This window comes from Bombina bombina, chromosome 11 (assembly GCF_027579735.1).
Source record: "Bombina bombina isolate aBomBom1 chromosome 11, aBomBom1.pri, whole genome shotgun sequence".
Lineage (NCBI taxonomy): Eukaryota > Metazoa > Chordata > Amphibia > Anura > Bombinatoridae > Bombina > Bombina bombina.
Window position 1 is genome coordinate 37,113,801 of NC_069509.1, and position 16,192 is coordinate 37,129,992.

Here is a 16,192-nt window from a genome sequence, read left to right on the forward strand (position 1 = left end):
AGACTGTTTGAGAGACTTTTATGGTCTATACAACTACTCCATTTGTGCTTATGTATATGACAGGTTGTGATATACCTTTAAGGTATCTCCCTTCATGCACCTTGCTCTTTTAAAAGGGAGCCTCCTACAATCAATCTTTGCCTGATTATTGAGAAGTTCAACAGCCTGGAGGCTGTTTCCTTTGCTACTATTCAGGTCACATCTATACCTATCAAATTTATGATTGGAAATTATACCTAAAGTTTGTTAGCCTAGAACTGAGTCATCTACAGCTTCCTCTGAGTTGTAAACCAGTTTCTAAACATCTGTGATTACCGCTCTGCACTAAAATCCTTTACAGGTCTCCCTCTGCAGCTCCTGTCAGTTTATTTTGCACATCGCGGAACCTCCGCAGCTTTCCGACGCTGGATCCCCAAACCGGAAGTGAGTCACACATTCACCGCAAGCCATTCACTCCTGCAACAGGCAAGCTCTCTCTGTCTCCTTACTCACAGGTAACTTCTGTTTGTTACAACTTCTGGATATTGATTGTATCGGTTGGCTCTCCTGTTGCCATATTTATTCAAGTTGACTTTGTCTAAGTTATATTGCTACACGCATGGGATGTGAATCACTTTACCTCTGCATATTATTCCGCAATAAATACTGTTTGCAAGTTACATATTTGGACAAACCTAAGGTTGTATTAAGCAATCTGTGTGAGTGACTTTGTATATATTTTATTGGGTGAATGTGTGTGAAGTAAACTGGACTCTGAATCATAAGTTACAGATGATAAAAGATTCATCCACTAATCCTAACTTCAACTAACTTCTGATTCTGGGCTATCAGAGTTAGAGTTCTAAAACTTACTATACTGGCTATTAATTGCTCACTGTTACCATTTCTGTTCAAACTAAGTCTGTGTTTGCAGAAATAGATATACAAAAGAGCTACAAATACTCTATTTCTGGTTTGTGTGTGAGTGGATTCATTACATAATAATCAGGCCTAAAACTGATCCTGTTAAATTACTAAAACATGGATCCCACAGAAGTAAAAAATGAATTCACTAATGTGTACCAGAAATTAGATTATTTAGCCCATGCTATACAAGAAGTACAGGCTGAGAATGTAGCCATAAAAGCAATGTTAAAGGATTTCATAACACCTAAACCTGTGGATATACCTGAACCCCAAGTACATACACCAACACCATTTTCTGGAAAACGGTCTGAGTTTCGTGATTTCAAAAACGCATGCAACTTGCTATTTTCTTTGAAACCACGCACCTATCATTCAGACAGGATTAAAGTTTGCACCACAATTTCATACATGATAGGAGAGCCACGTACCTGGGCTAACAGATTCTTTGAGCAGAACAACCCCATTCTAGATTCATTAACTGATTTCTTTTCAGCAATGACAAGTCTGTATGAGGATTCAAACAGCCAAATACAAGCTGAGACCAAACTGCGGTCATTAAAACAAGGCAAAAGGACTGTAGAGGAATACACAACAGACTTTCAGATGTGGGCCTCAGACTCATTGTGGAATGAGGTAAGCTTGCGTAATCAGTTTCGCCTAGGTTTGTCTGAATCTCTAAAAGATGAACTCTCACGATTGGAACTCCCTGAAACACTCACCGGCTTAATCAAGCTAAGCACCACATTAGATAGACGTCTGAGGGAAAGAAAAGCTGAAAAAAGCATGTATGACCCCTCTATCAGACGCACCTATCCATCATCGGTCTCCCAAGACAGAAACCAGACTTTCAGCACCCCAATGGAGATTGGGGCAATCAAAGGTCCTCTGACTCAAGAGGAGAAAACAAGAAGGAAATTAGGAAATTTATGTCTTTACTGCGCTCACAAGGAGCACACAGTTGCAACCTGCCCCCTCCTATCAAAACAAAAGAAGGGTAAGAAAAAAAATATAATATCATTATACAATTTATCTACTGCTACCCAGCTCACTGTCTCTCTCTTTACAGTGGGACCGTCTCCACATCCAGAGTGACGCGTTAGTAGATTCTGGTGCTTCAGGGATATATATTGATGATACATTTGTTAAAAAGAATAAAATACCCACAGTGTGTAAACAGCAACCAGTTTTTGTGAAGTTAATAGATGGTACTTTGATTCAGAAAGGTCCTATCACACACCACACTATACCTTTACTTACAACCACAAAAAATGGTCACACTGAATACCTTACATATGATATCATTCCTATTGATAGACATTCCATTATTTTAGGATACATGTGGTTAAAGACACATAATCCAAGCATTGATTGGTTAAAGGATGAGATAAATTTAACATCTAGATATTGCACAAATACGTGTTATCCACACTGTTCTATATCTTCTATTGAGAATGGTGTACCAGCGGCATATTCTGATTTGGTAGATGTATTCGATTTAAAAGAGGCTGAATCATTGCCGCCACACCGTGAATTTGACTGCCCCATCGAATTAATACCCGGGTCTCAAATACCCTATGGCAAAATATATCCTCTGTCCCAGGATGAGTTAACCCATTTACGCACCTACCTAGATGACAACCTTAAAAAAGGTTTTATATCACATTCAACTTCACCCGCAGCAGCTGGTATTTTTTTTGTTAAAAATAAAGATCTAAGTCTAAGACCCATAATAGATTATCGAGCCTTAAATGCGATAACAGTAAAAAACCGATACCCATTGCCTTTAATACCAGAATTATTGGAAAGACTCACCAATGCCACCATATATACCAAATTGGATTTGAAGGGGGCATATCATTTGATTCGGATTAGGAGTGGAGACGAATGGAAGACAGCTTTTCGCACACGATACGGTTTATTTCAGTACAATGTCATGCCTTTCGGGTTGAGTAACGCACCAGCTACTTTCCAACATTTCATCAACGAGATATTCCGAGATTTAACTGACATATGTGTTGTAATTTATCTAGATGATATTTTAATTTATTCCACAAATTTACAAGATCATGAAAGGCATGTACGATGGGTACTCACCCGACTAAGACAGCATAGATTGTTGGCCAAACTGGAAAAATGCAATTTCCATGTTAAACAGATTAAGTTCCTTGGTTATATTCTATCTCCTCAAAAAATCCAAATGGACCCTGAAAAGATAAACACGATCCAGGAATGGACCATACCACGCACTGTTCGAGCGCTACAGAGGTTTTTGGGTTTCTCGAATTTTTACAGAAAATTCATCAGAGATTTTTCTACTATTGTAAGACCATTAACCCAACTCACAAGGAAATCCCAAAGATTTCATTGGAATGAAGAAGCTCAAACTGCTTTTAACAAGCTAAAGCACTGTTTCTCCACTGCTCCAGTTCTGACGCTGCCAGACTATCAATCTCAATTCATACTAGAGGTTGATGCCTCCAACACCGGCATAGGAGCAGTCCTATCACAAAAAATCAAGGAAAACCAAGAAATGCATCCCGTAGCTTTTTATTCCAGAACCTTGCTCCCAGCCGAAATAAATTATAGCATTGGTGACAAAGAGCTCTTAGCAATTAAAAGTTCCTTAGAGCACTGGAGGCATCTATTAGAAGGGTCAAAAGAACCTTTTCTCATTTTTACTGATCACAAAAACCTTGAGTATTTAAGGAAAAGTAAAACTCTCTCTGCACGCCAAGTCAGATGGTCTCTGTTTTTAGATCGCTTTAATTTTTTGATTACTTACAGACCAGGACATTCTAACACCAAAGCTGATGCCCTCTCAAGAATGTATGATCCTACGAACATCTCCGAGACCCTCAATCCTATCATACCAGAAGAGAAATTTATATACTCACTTTCTAACTTAGAAAAGGACATTCTTCTGGAAACTCAAAAAGAAAATGATTGCCCCCCAACTTGTGAGAGAGATTCCACATCAGGGTTGATGTACCACAAAAATAGATTATATGTACCTAAGGCTCTTAGGATGATGATATTAAAACATTATCATGACAATGTCTTGTCAGGCCACAAAGGTGTACAAAAGACCACCAACTTGATCAAAAGACACTTCTGGTGGCCACAGCTAAATCAAGATGTTATACATCATCTGAAGAAATGTGATATATGTGCAAGAAATAAAGTGGCACACAAAAAACCTATTGGTTTATTAACTACTTTACCAATACCAGATATGCCGTGGTCCACCATATCAATGGATTTTATTGTTGATCTTCCAGTCTCACGAAAGTACACCACTATTCTAGTGGTTGTAGATCACTTAACTAAACTGGGTCATTTTATTCCACTAACAAGTTTACCCACAGCCATTATTACTGCAAAGGTCTTTTTAGATAATATAGTCAAACTACACGGATTACCAACTACAGTGATCACAGATAGAGGTACTCAGTTCACCTCAGCCTTCTGGAGGTCTCTGTGCAAACTGTTACAAATTGATACACGTTATACCACAGCTTTTCATCCTCAGTCAAATGGGTTGACTGAACGTTTGAATCAGACACTAGAACAATTCCTACGATGTTATCTGAGCCATCTTCAGGATGATTGGGTTGATTACCTCCCGATGGCAGAGTTCTCATACAACAACTCAATCTCTACCTCAACCAAAGTATCACCATTCTTCGCCACGTACGGCTTCCATCCAACCACTATCACAATATCCCATACCACAGTGAATTGTCCAGGAGCAATGGATTTTAGTAATTCCTTACAAGATAGACTTCAGTTGCTTAAAACTCATTTGCAGGAAGCTCAAGAACATCAAAAGAAGTACTATGACCTACATCATTCCCCTAGTCCCACCTATGTCGTAGGAGACTTGGTTCTACTGTCCACAAAGTATCTGAAACTTCGTGTGCCATGTAAAAAATTGGCCAATCAATTTATTGGTCCGTTCCCGATTGCGGCAATAGTTAACTCGAACGCTGTTCGGTTGACTCTGCCTAAAGATCTCACTGTTCATCCTACATTTCATGTCTCTCTAATTAAGCCTTACGTAGGGGACCCTTTACTACAACTGGCAGATCCTCCTCCACCTATTTATCACCAGGATCAGTTGGAATATGAAGTGGAGTCCATCCTAGATTCCCGGATACGTCGCGGTCATGTACAGTACTTGATACAATGGAAAGGCTATGGTCCTGAAAGCAACTCATGGGAATCTCATGAGGATGTTCACGCTCCTGATCTGCTCTCCGCTTTTCATCGGCGGTATCCTGGGAAGCCATATCTCCGCACCCCTGTTGACTGCCCTTGAGGAGGGGGGTATGTGATATACCTTTAAGGTATCTCCCTTCATGCACCTTGCTCTTTTAAAAGGGAGCCTCCTACAATCAATCTTTGCCTGATTATTGAGAAGTTCAACAGCCTGGAGGCTGTTTCCTTTGCTACTATTCAGGTCACATCTATACCTATCAAATTTATGATTGGAAATTATACCTAAAGTTTGTTAGCCTAGAACTGAGTCATCTACAGCTTCCTCTGAGTTGTAAACCAGTTTCTAAACATCTGTGATTACCGCTCTGCACTAAAATCCTTTACAGGTCTCCCTCTGCAGCTCCTGTCAGTTTATTTTGCACATCGCGGAACCTCCGCAGCTTTCCGACGCTGGATCCCCAAACCGGAAGTGAGTCACACATTCACCGCAAGCCATTCACTCCTGCAACAGGCAAGCTCTCTCTGTCTCCTTACTCACAGGTAACTTCTGTTTGTTACAACTTCTGGATATTGATTGTATCGGTTGGCTCTCCTGTTGCCATATTTATTCAAGTTGACTTTGTCTAAGTTATATTGCTACACGCATGGGATGTGAATCACTTTACCTCTGCATATTATTCCGCAATAAATACTGCTTGCAAGTTACATATTTGGACAAACCTAAGGTTGTATTAAGCAATCTGTGTGAGTGACTTTGTATATATTTTATTGGGTGAATGTGTGTGAAGTAAACTGGACTCTGAATCATAAGTTACAGATGATAAAAGATTCATCCACTAATCCTAACTTCAACTAACTTCTGATTCTGGGCTATCAGAGTTAGAGTTCTAAAACTTACTATACTGGCTATTAATTGCTCACTGTTACCATTTCTGTTCAAACTAAGTCTGTGTTTGCAGAAATAGATATACAAAAGAGCTACAAATACTCTATTTCTGGTTTGTGTGTGAGTGGATTCATTACACAGGTGGTGTATTCTCAATTTCTAAATCATATTCAATATTTTACATTGTATGTTTTTATATTGAAAATTCTTAGATTGGGGTATACGAAATATTAAAGGGACACTGAACCAAAAAAAATTTCTTTTGTGATTCAGATAGAGCATGAAATTTTAAGCAACTTTATAATTTACTCCTATTATCAAATTTTCTTTATTCTCTTGGTATCTTTATTTGAAATGCAAGAATGTAAGTTTAGATGATTATAGAAAGAGGGAGCGCCAGCTGTAGGCTAAAGTATCAAATTACCAGAATTAATCAAAATGATATTTAAAAATACATTTGTTACATTCACATAAACTAGGGTACCCTACATATAACAATTCGAAACAGATGAAAACAATTAAAAACAATAGAGTAAGTACCCCTCAGACGAGAGGGGAAAGACCAAAACATATAAGCACAAAAAATATATTAAAAGTCCCATATGATATAAAAAGTCTTAATAAGTGATGATATCCTTATCAAATGTCCTGTGTAACATATCCTGTGCCCTTGTGAATCCAATTATAATCCTGTGTGTATGATGGAGTATCCAAAAAATCAAAAGCAAAAATAAAAATAGAAATATAATAAAAATAAGAATTGGAAAAAAGTGATAATCAAAAAAATCAAAAAATAGATAAGGAATCCAATGGGATCCAATAGAAGCAGTACCTGTCAAAACAAAAATCACATAGTGCAATAACGCTAATATAAATATGAACTTAATTGAGAATAGGCTTACCCTATATTTAAACTCGAGCAGTGACTACTTATAACATGTATATCGACGCGTTTCGGCCCCAAACTGGGCCTTTTTCAAGATGTCAACAGCTAGTAAAAACATGGTTCAATAGCCTATAAAGACCAATCGAAACGGGTGTAATTTGTGAAAGTATAAAAAGTATAGAAAGTAAACTAAGCTGTGGAAGGGAGAGTTATATCAATACTCTGGTATTGGAATTTATTTAAAAACTAAAGTCATATCAAAATAATTTAGTTAAAAAGATGAAAGACTTCAAAATCAGCATTTAGGCCCTGTGGATATATACTATCTATGTAAAAAAATATATTTTGCCTCGGTCTGTAGTAGTCTTTTACCATAATCTGCCCCTCTCCATTGTTTTGGTACTTTGCATATAGCCTTGTATTTTTGCCTCCATGTTTGTCTTGAAAATGTTTGTATAATGGGACATTGTCTCTATTATGTTTAATGGCTAATAAGTGTTCCCTGATCCTGTCCTTGACACTCTGTGTTGTCTGTCCAACATATTGGAGGCCACAACCACATTCTAACAGGTTAGATTACCCCTTTATCCTGACATCAAATGATATCATTGATCTTTAAAACCTCTTGACTAATTTTTTATTTAAATGTGTCACCCTTGACACCATGCTGGCAGGCTTTACACCATCCACAAGGGAAGAAACCTTTTAGTCTCTCCCCTTTGATATTGGTCTCGAATAGTCTCTTTTCTGTTTTTTGTAGACTTGGTGCTAGCATTGTCTTGAGGTTTTCAGATTTACGGTAGATAAATTTAGGGACATTACTTAGTTTTTCACCTATTATATTATCTTGTTTCAATAGGTACCAATTGTTCTTTATTATATGTTCAATTAAAATACGATTTTCACTATATTTTGTAATCAGTGGGACAATGATCTAATTTTCATTCTCGCTTAGTTTATTCTTATTTTTGTTTTAATAGACCAAAAGAGATTCTCTGTCTATTGTGTTGACAGTTTTGATGGTATTCTCTAACACATCCTCTGAATAACCTCTTTCCAGAAATCTGTCTTTCAAAAGACTCGACTGTATCAACCACTTTTCTGCCTTTGAACAATTTTTCTTAACTCTTAATAATTGTCCCTTTATTATGTTAGTTTTCCAAGTATGGTGATGGCAGCTTGATTGATGAATGTATTTGTTACAGTCAACTTCTTTGAAAAAGGTGAAAGTTTCGATTTTACCATTTTCTATCTCTATAAATAGGTTTAAAAACATTATATTAGTATGGCTAAACTCATAGGTAAACTTGAGGTTTTGTTCATTTTTGTTCATCACTTCTATTGTACATTTCAAGTCTTCCTCAGTGCCTCGTCATATCATAAAAATATCATCAATATATCGATGATAGAGGACCAGATCCGCGCTAGCTGGGCAGGAGTCCCAGAATATGGTCTCCCACTTGCCCATATATAAATTTGCATAGCTAGGCGCGCATCTGGTCCCCATCGCTGTACCACATAATTGTTTATAAAATTTACTATCAAAATTAAAATAATTGTGGGTTAAAATGTATAAAATACATTCCATAATAAAATCTCTTTGTTCTCCTACCATTGTATTATCTTTATTCTTTATTAAGAAAATATTGCACAGCCTATATTCCCTCTTTATGGGGTATACTCGTATAGAGGGACGTCACATCACAAGTTACTAAAATATATTTTTTATCCCAAGTTATTCCATTTAGTATATTCAGCCACTGTGTGGAGTCCTTAAGGGATGAGGGTAAAGTGCTAACATATTTTTGTACGTTTTTATCAATATATTGTGATAAATTACTTGTTATGGAACCAATACCCAAATTGATTGGTCTGCCAGGGGGATTAATGAGTGTTTTGTCTATCTTCAGCAGATAGTAGAAGATGGGGATTTTTGGGTATTCGATTTTCAAATATCTATATTCTTTCTAGTTTAGAACCCCATTCAGTTTAGTCCCTTCTAATAGTCTAACTATTTCTTCCTTGAATCTTATTGTTGGATCCCCCATTAAAATCTCATAGGTATTTTTTTCAAGTTACACTATCTGGTGCTTCCAAAAACAAAAAGAAAAAGAAAACAATAAAAGGATATAATACAATATCCCTATATATGCAAGATAACAGAACATAGTAGAAACCATATCCCTGGTCATTATAGGTACATTCAATAGATTAATTCAATACCAACAATTATTGCACCAGCAGTTCACAAGAATTGCTGGTGCAATGATAAATGCAGACAGCGTATGCTGTCAGCATTTATCAATGTGCGGCGGACATGATTCGCTATAGCGGATCATGTCTGTCCGCACCATGATAAATCTACCCCATAGTGTGCAGGCTCACAAGCCAAAAAGGCTTGAAATATTGGAGCAAGCAATTGGATACAATCCCTTATAAACAAGGTACACTTAGAAGCTGTAATAGAAGATAAAGCAATAGGTTTAACTATATCAGTGATCGTGATATTTGGATTGCAACGTTGTACTAAATGAAACTGCTTCAAAGTGTAACTATTGTATCCTATCTCAAAGTGATAAAGGCGATTGTTATTATGTAGCAGCACACATACCCAAGGGCTAGATTTGCAACAATATAATCATCCGAATTGTTGGTGCAAAAGCATCCTGTTATTGACGACTTGTTGCCTAAACGAATAGCTCTGCCCAAGAGTAATAAAAAAAACATAATTTATGCTTACCTGATAAATTCCTTTCTTCTGTTGTGTGATCAGTCCACGGGTCATCATTACTTCTGGGATATAACTCCTCCCCAACAGGAAATGCAAGAGGATTCACCCAGCAGAGCTGCACATAGCTCCTCCCCTCTACGTCAGTCCCAGTCATTCGACCAAGAATCAACGAGAAAGGAGTAACCAAGGGTGAAGTGGTGACTGGAGTATAATTTAAAAGATATTTACCTGCCTTAAAACAGGGCGGGCCGTGGACTGATCACACAACAGAAGAAAGGAATTTATCAGGTAAGCATAAATTATGTTTTCTTCTGTTATGTGTGATCAGTCCACGGGTCATCATTACTTCTGGGATACCAATACCAAAGCAAAAGTACACGGATGACGGGAGGGATAGGCAGGCTCATTATACAGAAGGAACCACTGCCTGAAGAACCTTTCTCCCAAAAATAGCCTCCGAAGAAGCAAAAGTGTCAAATTTGTAAAATTTGGAAAAAGTATGAAGCGAAGACCAAGTTGCAGCCTTGCAAATCTGTTCAACAGAGGCCTCATTCTTAAAGGCCCAAGTGGAAGCCACAGCTCTAGTGGAGTGAGCTGTAATTCTTTCAGGAGGCTGCTGTCCAGCAGACTCATAGGCTAAACGTATTATGCTACGAAGCCAAAAAGAGAGAGAGGTAGCAGAAGCTTTTTGACCTCTCCTCTGTCCAGAATAAATGACAAACAGGGAAGAAGTTTGGCGAAAATCTTTAGTTGCCTGCAAGTAGAACTTGAGGGCACGAACTACATCCAGATTGTGTAGAAGACGTTCCTTCTTTGAAGAAGGATTTGGACACAAGGATGGAACAACAATCTCTTGATTGATATTCCTGTTAGTGACTACCTTAGGTAAGAACCCAGGTTTAGTACGCAGAACTACCTTGTCTGAGTGAAAAATCAGATAAGGAGAATCACAATGTAAGGCTGATAACTCAGAGACTCTTCGAGCCGAGGAAATAGCCATTAAAAACAGAACTTTCCAAGATAACAATTTTATATCAATGGAATGAAGGGGTTCAAACGGAACACCCTGTAAAACGTTAAGAACTAAGTTTAAACTCCATGGCGGAGCAACAGCTTTAAACACAGGCTTGATCCTAGCTAAAGCCTGACAAAAGGCCTGGACGTCTGGATTTTCTGACAGACGCCTGTGTAACAAGATGGACAGAGCTGAAATCTGTCCCTTTAATGAACTAGCTGATAAACCCTTTTCTAAACCTTCTTGTAGAAAGGACAATATCCTAGCGATCCTAACCTTACTCCAGGAGTAACCTTTGGATTCGCACCAGTATAGGTATTTACGCCATATTTTATGGTAAATCCTTCTGGTAACAGGCTTCCTAGCCTGTATCAGGGTATCAATAACCGACTCAGAAAAACCACGTTTTGATAAAATCAAGCGTTCAATTTCCAAGCAGTCAGCTTCAGAGAAGTTAGATTTTGATGTTTGAATGGACCCTGTATCAGAAGGTCCTGTCTTAGAGGTAGAGACCAAGGCGGACAGGATGACATGTCCACTAGATCTGCATACCAAGTCCTGCGTGGCCATGCAGGCGCTATTAGAATCACTGATGCTCTCTCCTGTTTGATTTTGGCAATCAATCGATGAAGCAGCGGGAAGGGTGGAAACACATAAGCCATCCCGAAGTTCCAAGGTGCTGTCAAAGCATCTATCAGAACCGCTCCCGGATCCCTGGATCTGGACCCGTAGAGAGGAAGTTTGGCGTTCTGGCGAGACGCCATGAGATCTATCTCTGGTTTGCCCCAACGTCGAAGTATTTGGGCAAAGACCTCCGGATGAAGTTCCCACTCCCCCGGATGAAAAGTCTGGCGACTCAAGAAATCCGCCTCCCAGTTTTCCACTCCCGGGATGTGGATTGCTGACAGGTGGCAAGAGTGAGACTCTGCCCAGCGAATTATCTTTGATACTTCCATCATTGCTAGGGAGCTTCTTGTCCCTCCCTGATGGTTGATGTAAGCTACAGTCGTGATGTTGTCCGACTGAAACCTGATGAACCCCCGAGTTGTTAATTGGGGCCAAGCCAGAAGGGCATTGAGAACTGCTCTCAATTCCAGGATGTTTATTGGAAGGAGACTCTCCTCCTGATTCCATAGTCCCTGAGCCTTCAGAGAATTCCAGACAGCGCCCCAACCTAGTAGGCTGGCGTCTGTTGTTACAATTGTCCAGTCTGGCCTGCTGAATGGCATCCCCCTGGACAGGTGTGGCCGATAAAGCCACCATAGAAGAGAATTTCTGGTCTCTTGATTCAGATTCAGAGTAGGGGACAAATCTGAGTAATCCCCATTCCACTGACTTAGCATGCACAATTGCAGCGGTCTGAGGTGTAGGCGTGCAAAAGGTACTATGTCCATTGCCGCTACCATTAAGCCGATCACCTCCATGCATTGAGCTACTGACGGGTGTTGAATGGAATGAAGGACACGGCATGCATTTTGAAGCTTTGTTAACCTGTCTTCTGTCAGGTAAATCTTCATTTCTACAGAATCTATAAGAGTCCCCAAGAATGGAACTCTTGTGAGAGGAAAAAGAGAACTCTTCTTTTCGTTCACTTTCCATCCATGCGACCTTAGAAATGCCAGAACTAACTCTGTATGAGACTTGGCAGTTTGAAAGCTTGAAGCTTGTATTAGAATGTCGTCTAGGTACGGAGCTACCGAAATCCCTCGCGGTCTTAGTACCGCCAGAAGGGCACCCAGAACCTTTGTGAAGATTCTTGGAGCCGTAGCCAATCCGAATGGAAGAGCTACAAACTGGTAGTGCCTGTCTAAGAAGGCAAACCTTAGATACCGGTGATGATCTTTGTGAATCGGTATGTGAAGGTAAGCATCTTTTAAATCCACTGTGGTCATGTACTGACCCTTTTGGATCATGGGTAAGATTGTCCGAATAGTTTCCATTTTGAACGATGGAACTCTTAGGAATTTGTTTAGAATCTTTAAATCTAAGATTGGCCTGAAAGTTCCCTCTTTTTTGGGAACCACAAACAGGTTTGAGTAGAACCCTTGTCCTTGTTCCGACCGCGGAACCGGATGGATCACTCCCATTAATAACAGATCTTGTACACAGCATAGAAACGCTTCTTTCTTTATCTGGTTTGTTGACAACCTTGACAGATGAAATCTCCCTCTTGGGGGAGATAATTTGAAGTCTAGAAGGTATCCCTGAGATATGATCTCTAGCGCCCAGGGATCCTGAACATCTCTTGCCCAGGCCTGGGCGAAGAGAGAAAGTCTGCCCCCCACTAGATCCGGTCCCGGATCGGGGGCTCTCGGTTCATGCTGTCTTTGGGGCAGCAGCAGGTTTCCTGGCCTGCTTACTCTTGTTCCAGGACTGGTTAGGCTTCCAGCCTTGCCTGTAACGAGCAACAGCTCCCTCCTGTTTTGGTGCAGTGGAGGTTGATGCTGCTCCTGTTTTGAAATTCCGAAAGGGACGAAAATTAGACTGTCTAGCCTTAGCTTTGGCTTTGTCTTGAGGTAGGGCGTGGCCCTTACCTCCTGTAATGTCAGCGATAATTTCTTTCAAACCGGGCCCAAATAAAGACTGCCCCTTGAAAGGTATATTAAGTAATTTGGACTTAGAAGTAACATCAGCTGACCAGGATTTTAGCCACAGCGCCCTACGTGCCTGTATGGCGAATCCTGAGTTCTTAGCCGTAAGTTTGGTTAAATGTACTACGGCCTCCGAAATGAATGAATTAGCTAGTTTAAGGACTCTAAGCCTGTCCGTAATGTCGTCTAGCGTAGATGAACTAAGGTTCTCTTCCAGAGACTCAATCCAAAATGCTGCCGCAGCCGTAATCGGCGCGATACATGCAAGGGGTTGCAATATAAAACCTTGTTGAACAAACATTTTCTTAAGGTAACCCTCTAATTTTTTATCCATTGGATCTGAAAAAGCACAGCTATCCTCCACCGGGATAGTGGTACGCTTAGCTAAAGTAGAAACTGCTCCCTCCACCTTAGGGACCGTTTGCCATAAGTCCCGAGTGGTGGTGTCTATTGGAAACATCTTTCTAAATATTGGAGGGGGTGAGAACGGCACACCGGGTCTATCCCACTCCTTAGTAACAATTTCAGTTAGTCTCTTAGGTATAGGAAAAACGTCAGTACTCGCCGGTACCGCAAAATATTTATCCAACCTACACAGTTTCTCTGGTATTGCAACGGTGTTACAATCATTGAGAGCTGCTAAGACCTCCCCTAGTAATACACGGAGGTTCTCCAATTTAAATTTAAAATTTGAAATATCTGAATCCAATCTGTTTGGATCAGAACCGTCACCTACAGAATGAAGCTCTCCGTCCTCATGCTCTGCAAGCTGTGACGCAGTATCAGACATGGCCCTAGTATTGTCAGCGCACTCTGTTCTCACCCCAGAGTGATCACGCTTGCCTCTTAGTTCTGGTAATTTAGACAAAACTTCAGTCATAACAGTAGCCATATCTTGTAATGTTATCTGTAATGGCCGCCCAGATGTACTAGGCGCCATAATATCACGCACCTCCCGGGCGGGAGATGCAGGTACTGCCGCGTGAGGCGAGTTAGTCGGCATAACTCTCCCCTCGCTGTTTGGTGAAATTTGTTCAAATTGTACAGATTGACTTTTATTTAAAGTAGCATCAATACAGTTAGTACATAAATTTCTATTGGGCTCCACCTTGGCATTGGAACAAATGACACAGATATCTTCCTCTGAGTCAGACATGTTTAACACACTAGCAATAAACTTGCAACTTGGTTATAATCTTTTTTAGCAAAAACGTACTGTGCCTCAAAGAGGTACTAAACGATTAAATGACAGTTGAAATAATGAACTGAAAAAACAGTTATAGCATCAAACTTTAAAACAACACAACTTTTAGCAAAGGTTTGTTCCCATTAGAAAAATAACAATAATTAAATTTGACATAAAAATTACAGAGCAACGTTTTTATTCACAGTCAATATAAAATTCTCACAGCTCTGCTGAGAGAATCTACCTCCCTCCAAAGAAGTTTGAAGACCCCTGAGATCTGTCAGAGATGAACCGGATCATGCAGGAAATATAAGAGTAACTGACTGGAATTTTTTGATGCGTAGCAAAGAGCGCCAAAAACGGCCCCTCCCCCTCACACACAGCAGTGAAGAGAAACGAAACTGTCACAATTAAAACCAAACAACTGCCAAGTGGAAAATAATGCCCAAATATTTATTCACTCAGTACCTCAGAAATGTAAACGATTCTACATTCCAGCAAAAACGTTTAACATGATAAATACCTATTAAAAGGATTAGTGACTTTTAACAGAGTAGTTCCGGTGAAATACCATCCCCAGAATACTGAAGTGTATACATACATGTCATTATAACGGTATGGCAGGATTTTCTCATCAATTCCATTCAGAAAATAAAAGCTGCTACATACCTCAATGCAGATTCATCTGCCCGCTGTCCCCTGATCTGAAGCTTTTACCTCCCTCAGATGGCCGAGAACAGCAATATGATCTTAACTACTCCGGTTAAAATCATAGTAAAAAACTCTGGTAGATTCTTCCTCAAACTCTGCCAGAGAAGTAATAACACGCTCCGGTGCTATTGTAAAATAACAAACTTTTGATTGAAGTCATAAAAACTAAGTATAATCACCATAGTCCTCTCACACATCCTATCTAGTCGTTGGGTGCAAGAGAATGACTGGGACTGACGTAGAGGGGTGGAGCTATGTGCAGCTCTGCTGGGTGAATCCTCTTGCATTTCCTGTTGGGGAGGAGTTATATCCCAGAAGTAATGATGACCCGTGGACTGATCACACATAACAGAAGAAATACCACTATTATCAAATTGTCAGCAGTACAGAGATACTAAAAGTCTGTCAGTATATGCAGCGCTACTATAACAATTCCAGTACCTTCCTGTTTGATTAAGTCTATTAAATATAGATTAGTGGTAAAGAGATATTATAAAAGTATTATCGGTCTGGTCTAAGAACTAATTAAAATACATAAAGGAGCCCCAAACAATTACCACCCTCCCTTGAGATGTTTTGCCAAATGGCTTTTTCAAAAGGATAAGGCCCACCGTCCTCAATGGGATTTATTGCCGCAAGATCTTGTTAGGTCCGGTATTATGACGTCATGGATTATTTCAATACGTCGGTTATTTTAGGCATTCTTATGCCTGCTATCATTTTTTTAGCTCATACACACACACATAAACTCATACATGCACACACACAAAAACTCATACATACACACACAAACTCACAGACACCCTCATACATACCCACACAAAAACTCACAGACACCCTCATACATACACACACACAAACTCACAGACACCCTTATACATATACACACACACACCCTCATACATATACACACACAAACTCACACATACACACAACCTCATACATACACACACACACTCATACATACATACACACTCATACATATACACATACAAACACAAACTCATACACACACACCCTCATACATACATACACACACACTCATACATACACACACACACA

The 16,192-nt window shown here is 39.6% G+C and overlaps 1 protein-coding gene across 4 annotated transcripts in view; it reads left to right on the plus strand.

The window, feature by feature from the left end:
- Positions 1–16,192, plus strand: part of LOC128641998 (sulfotransferase 1 family member D1) — a 143,402-nt gene that overhangs the window by 33,646 nt on the left and 93,564 nt on the right. Inside the window, exon 1 of one of the 4 annotated variants that reach the window (XM_053694633.1) lies at positions 5,575–5,664. The exons of the other annotated variants lie outside the window; for them this stretch is intronic. The gene's annotated coding sequence lies outside the window, so the exon portion shown is untranslated. Of the gene's footprint in view, positions 1–5,574; positions 5,665–16,192 lie in introns of those variants that run through there. 4 annotated transcript variants of the gene reach the window in all.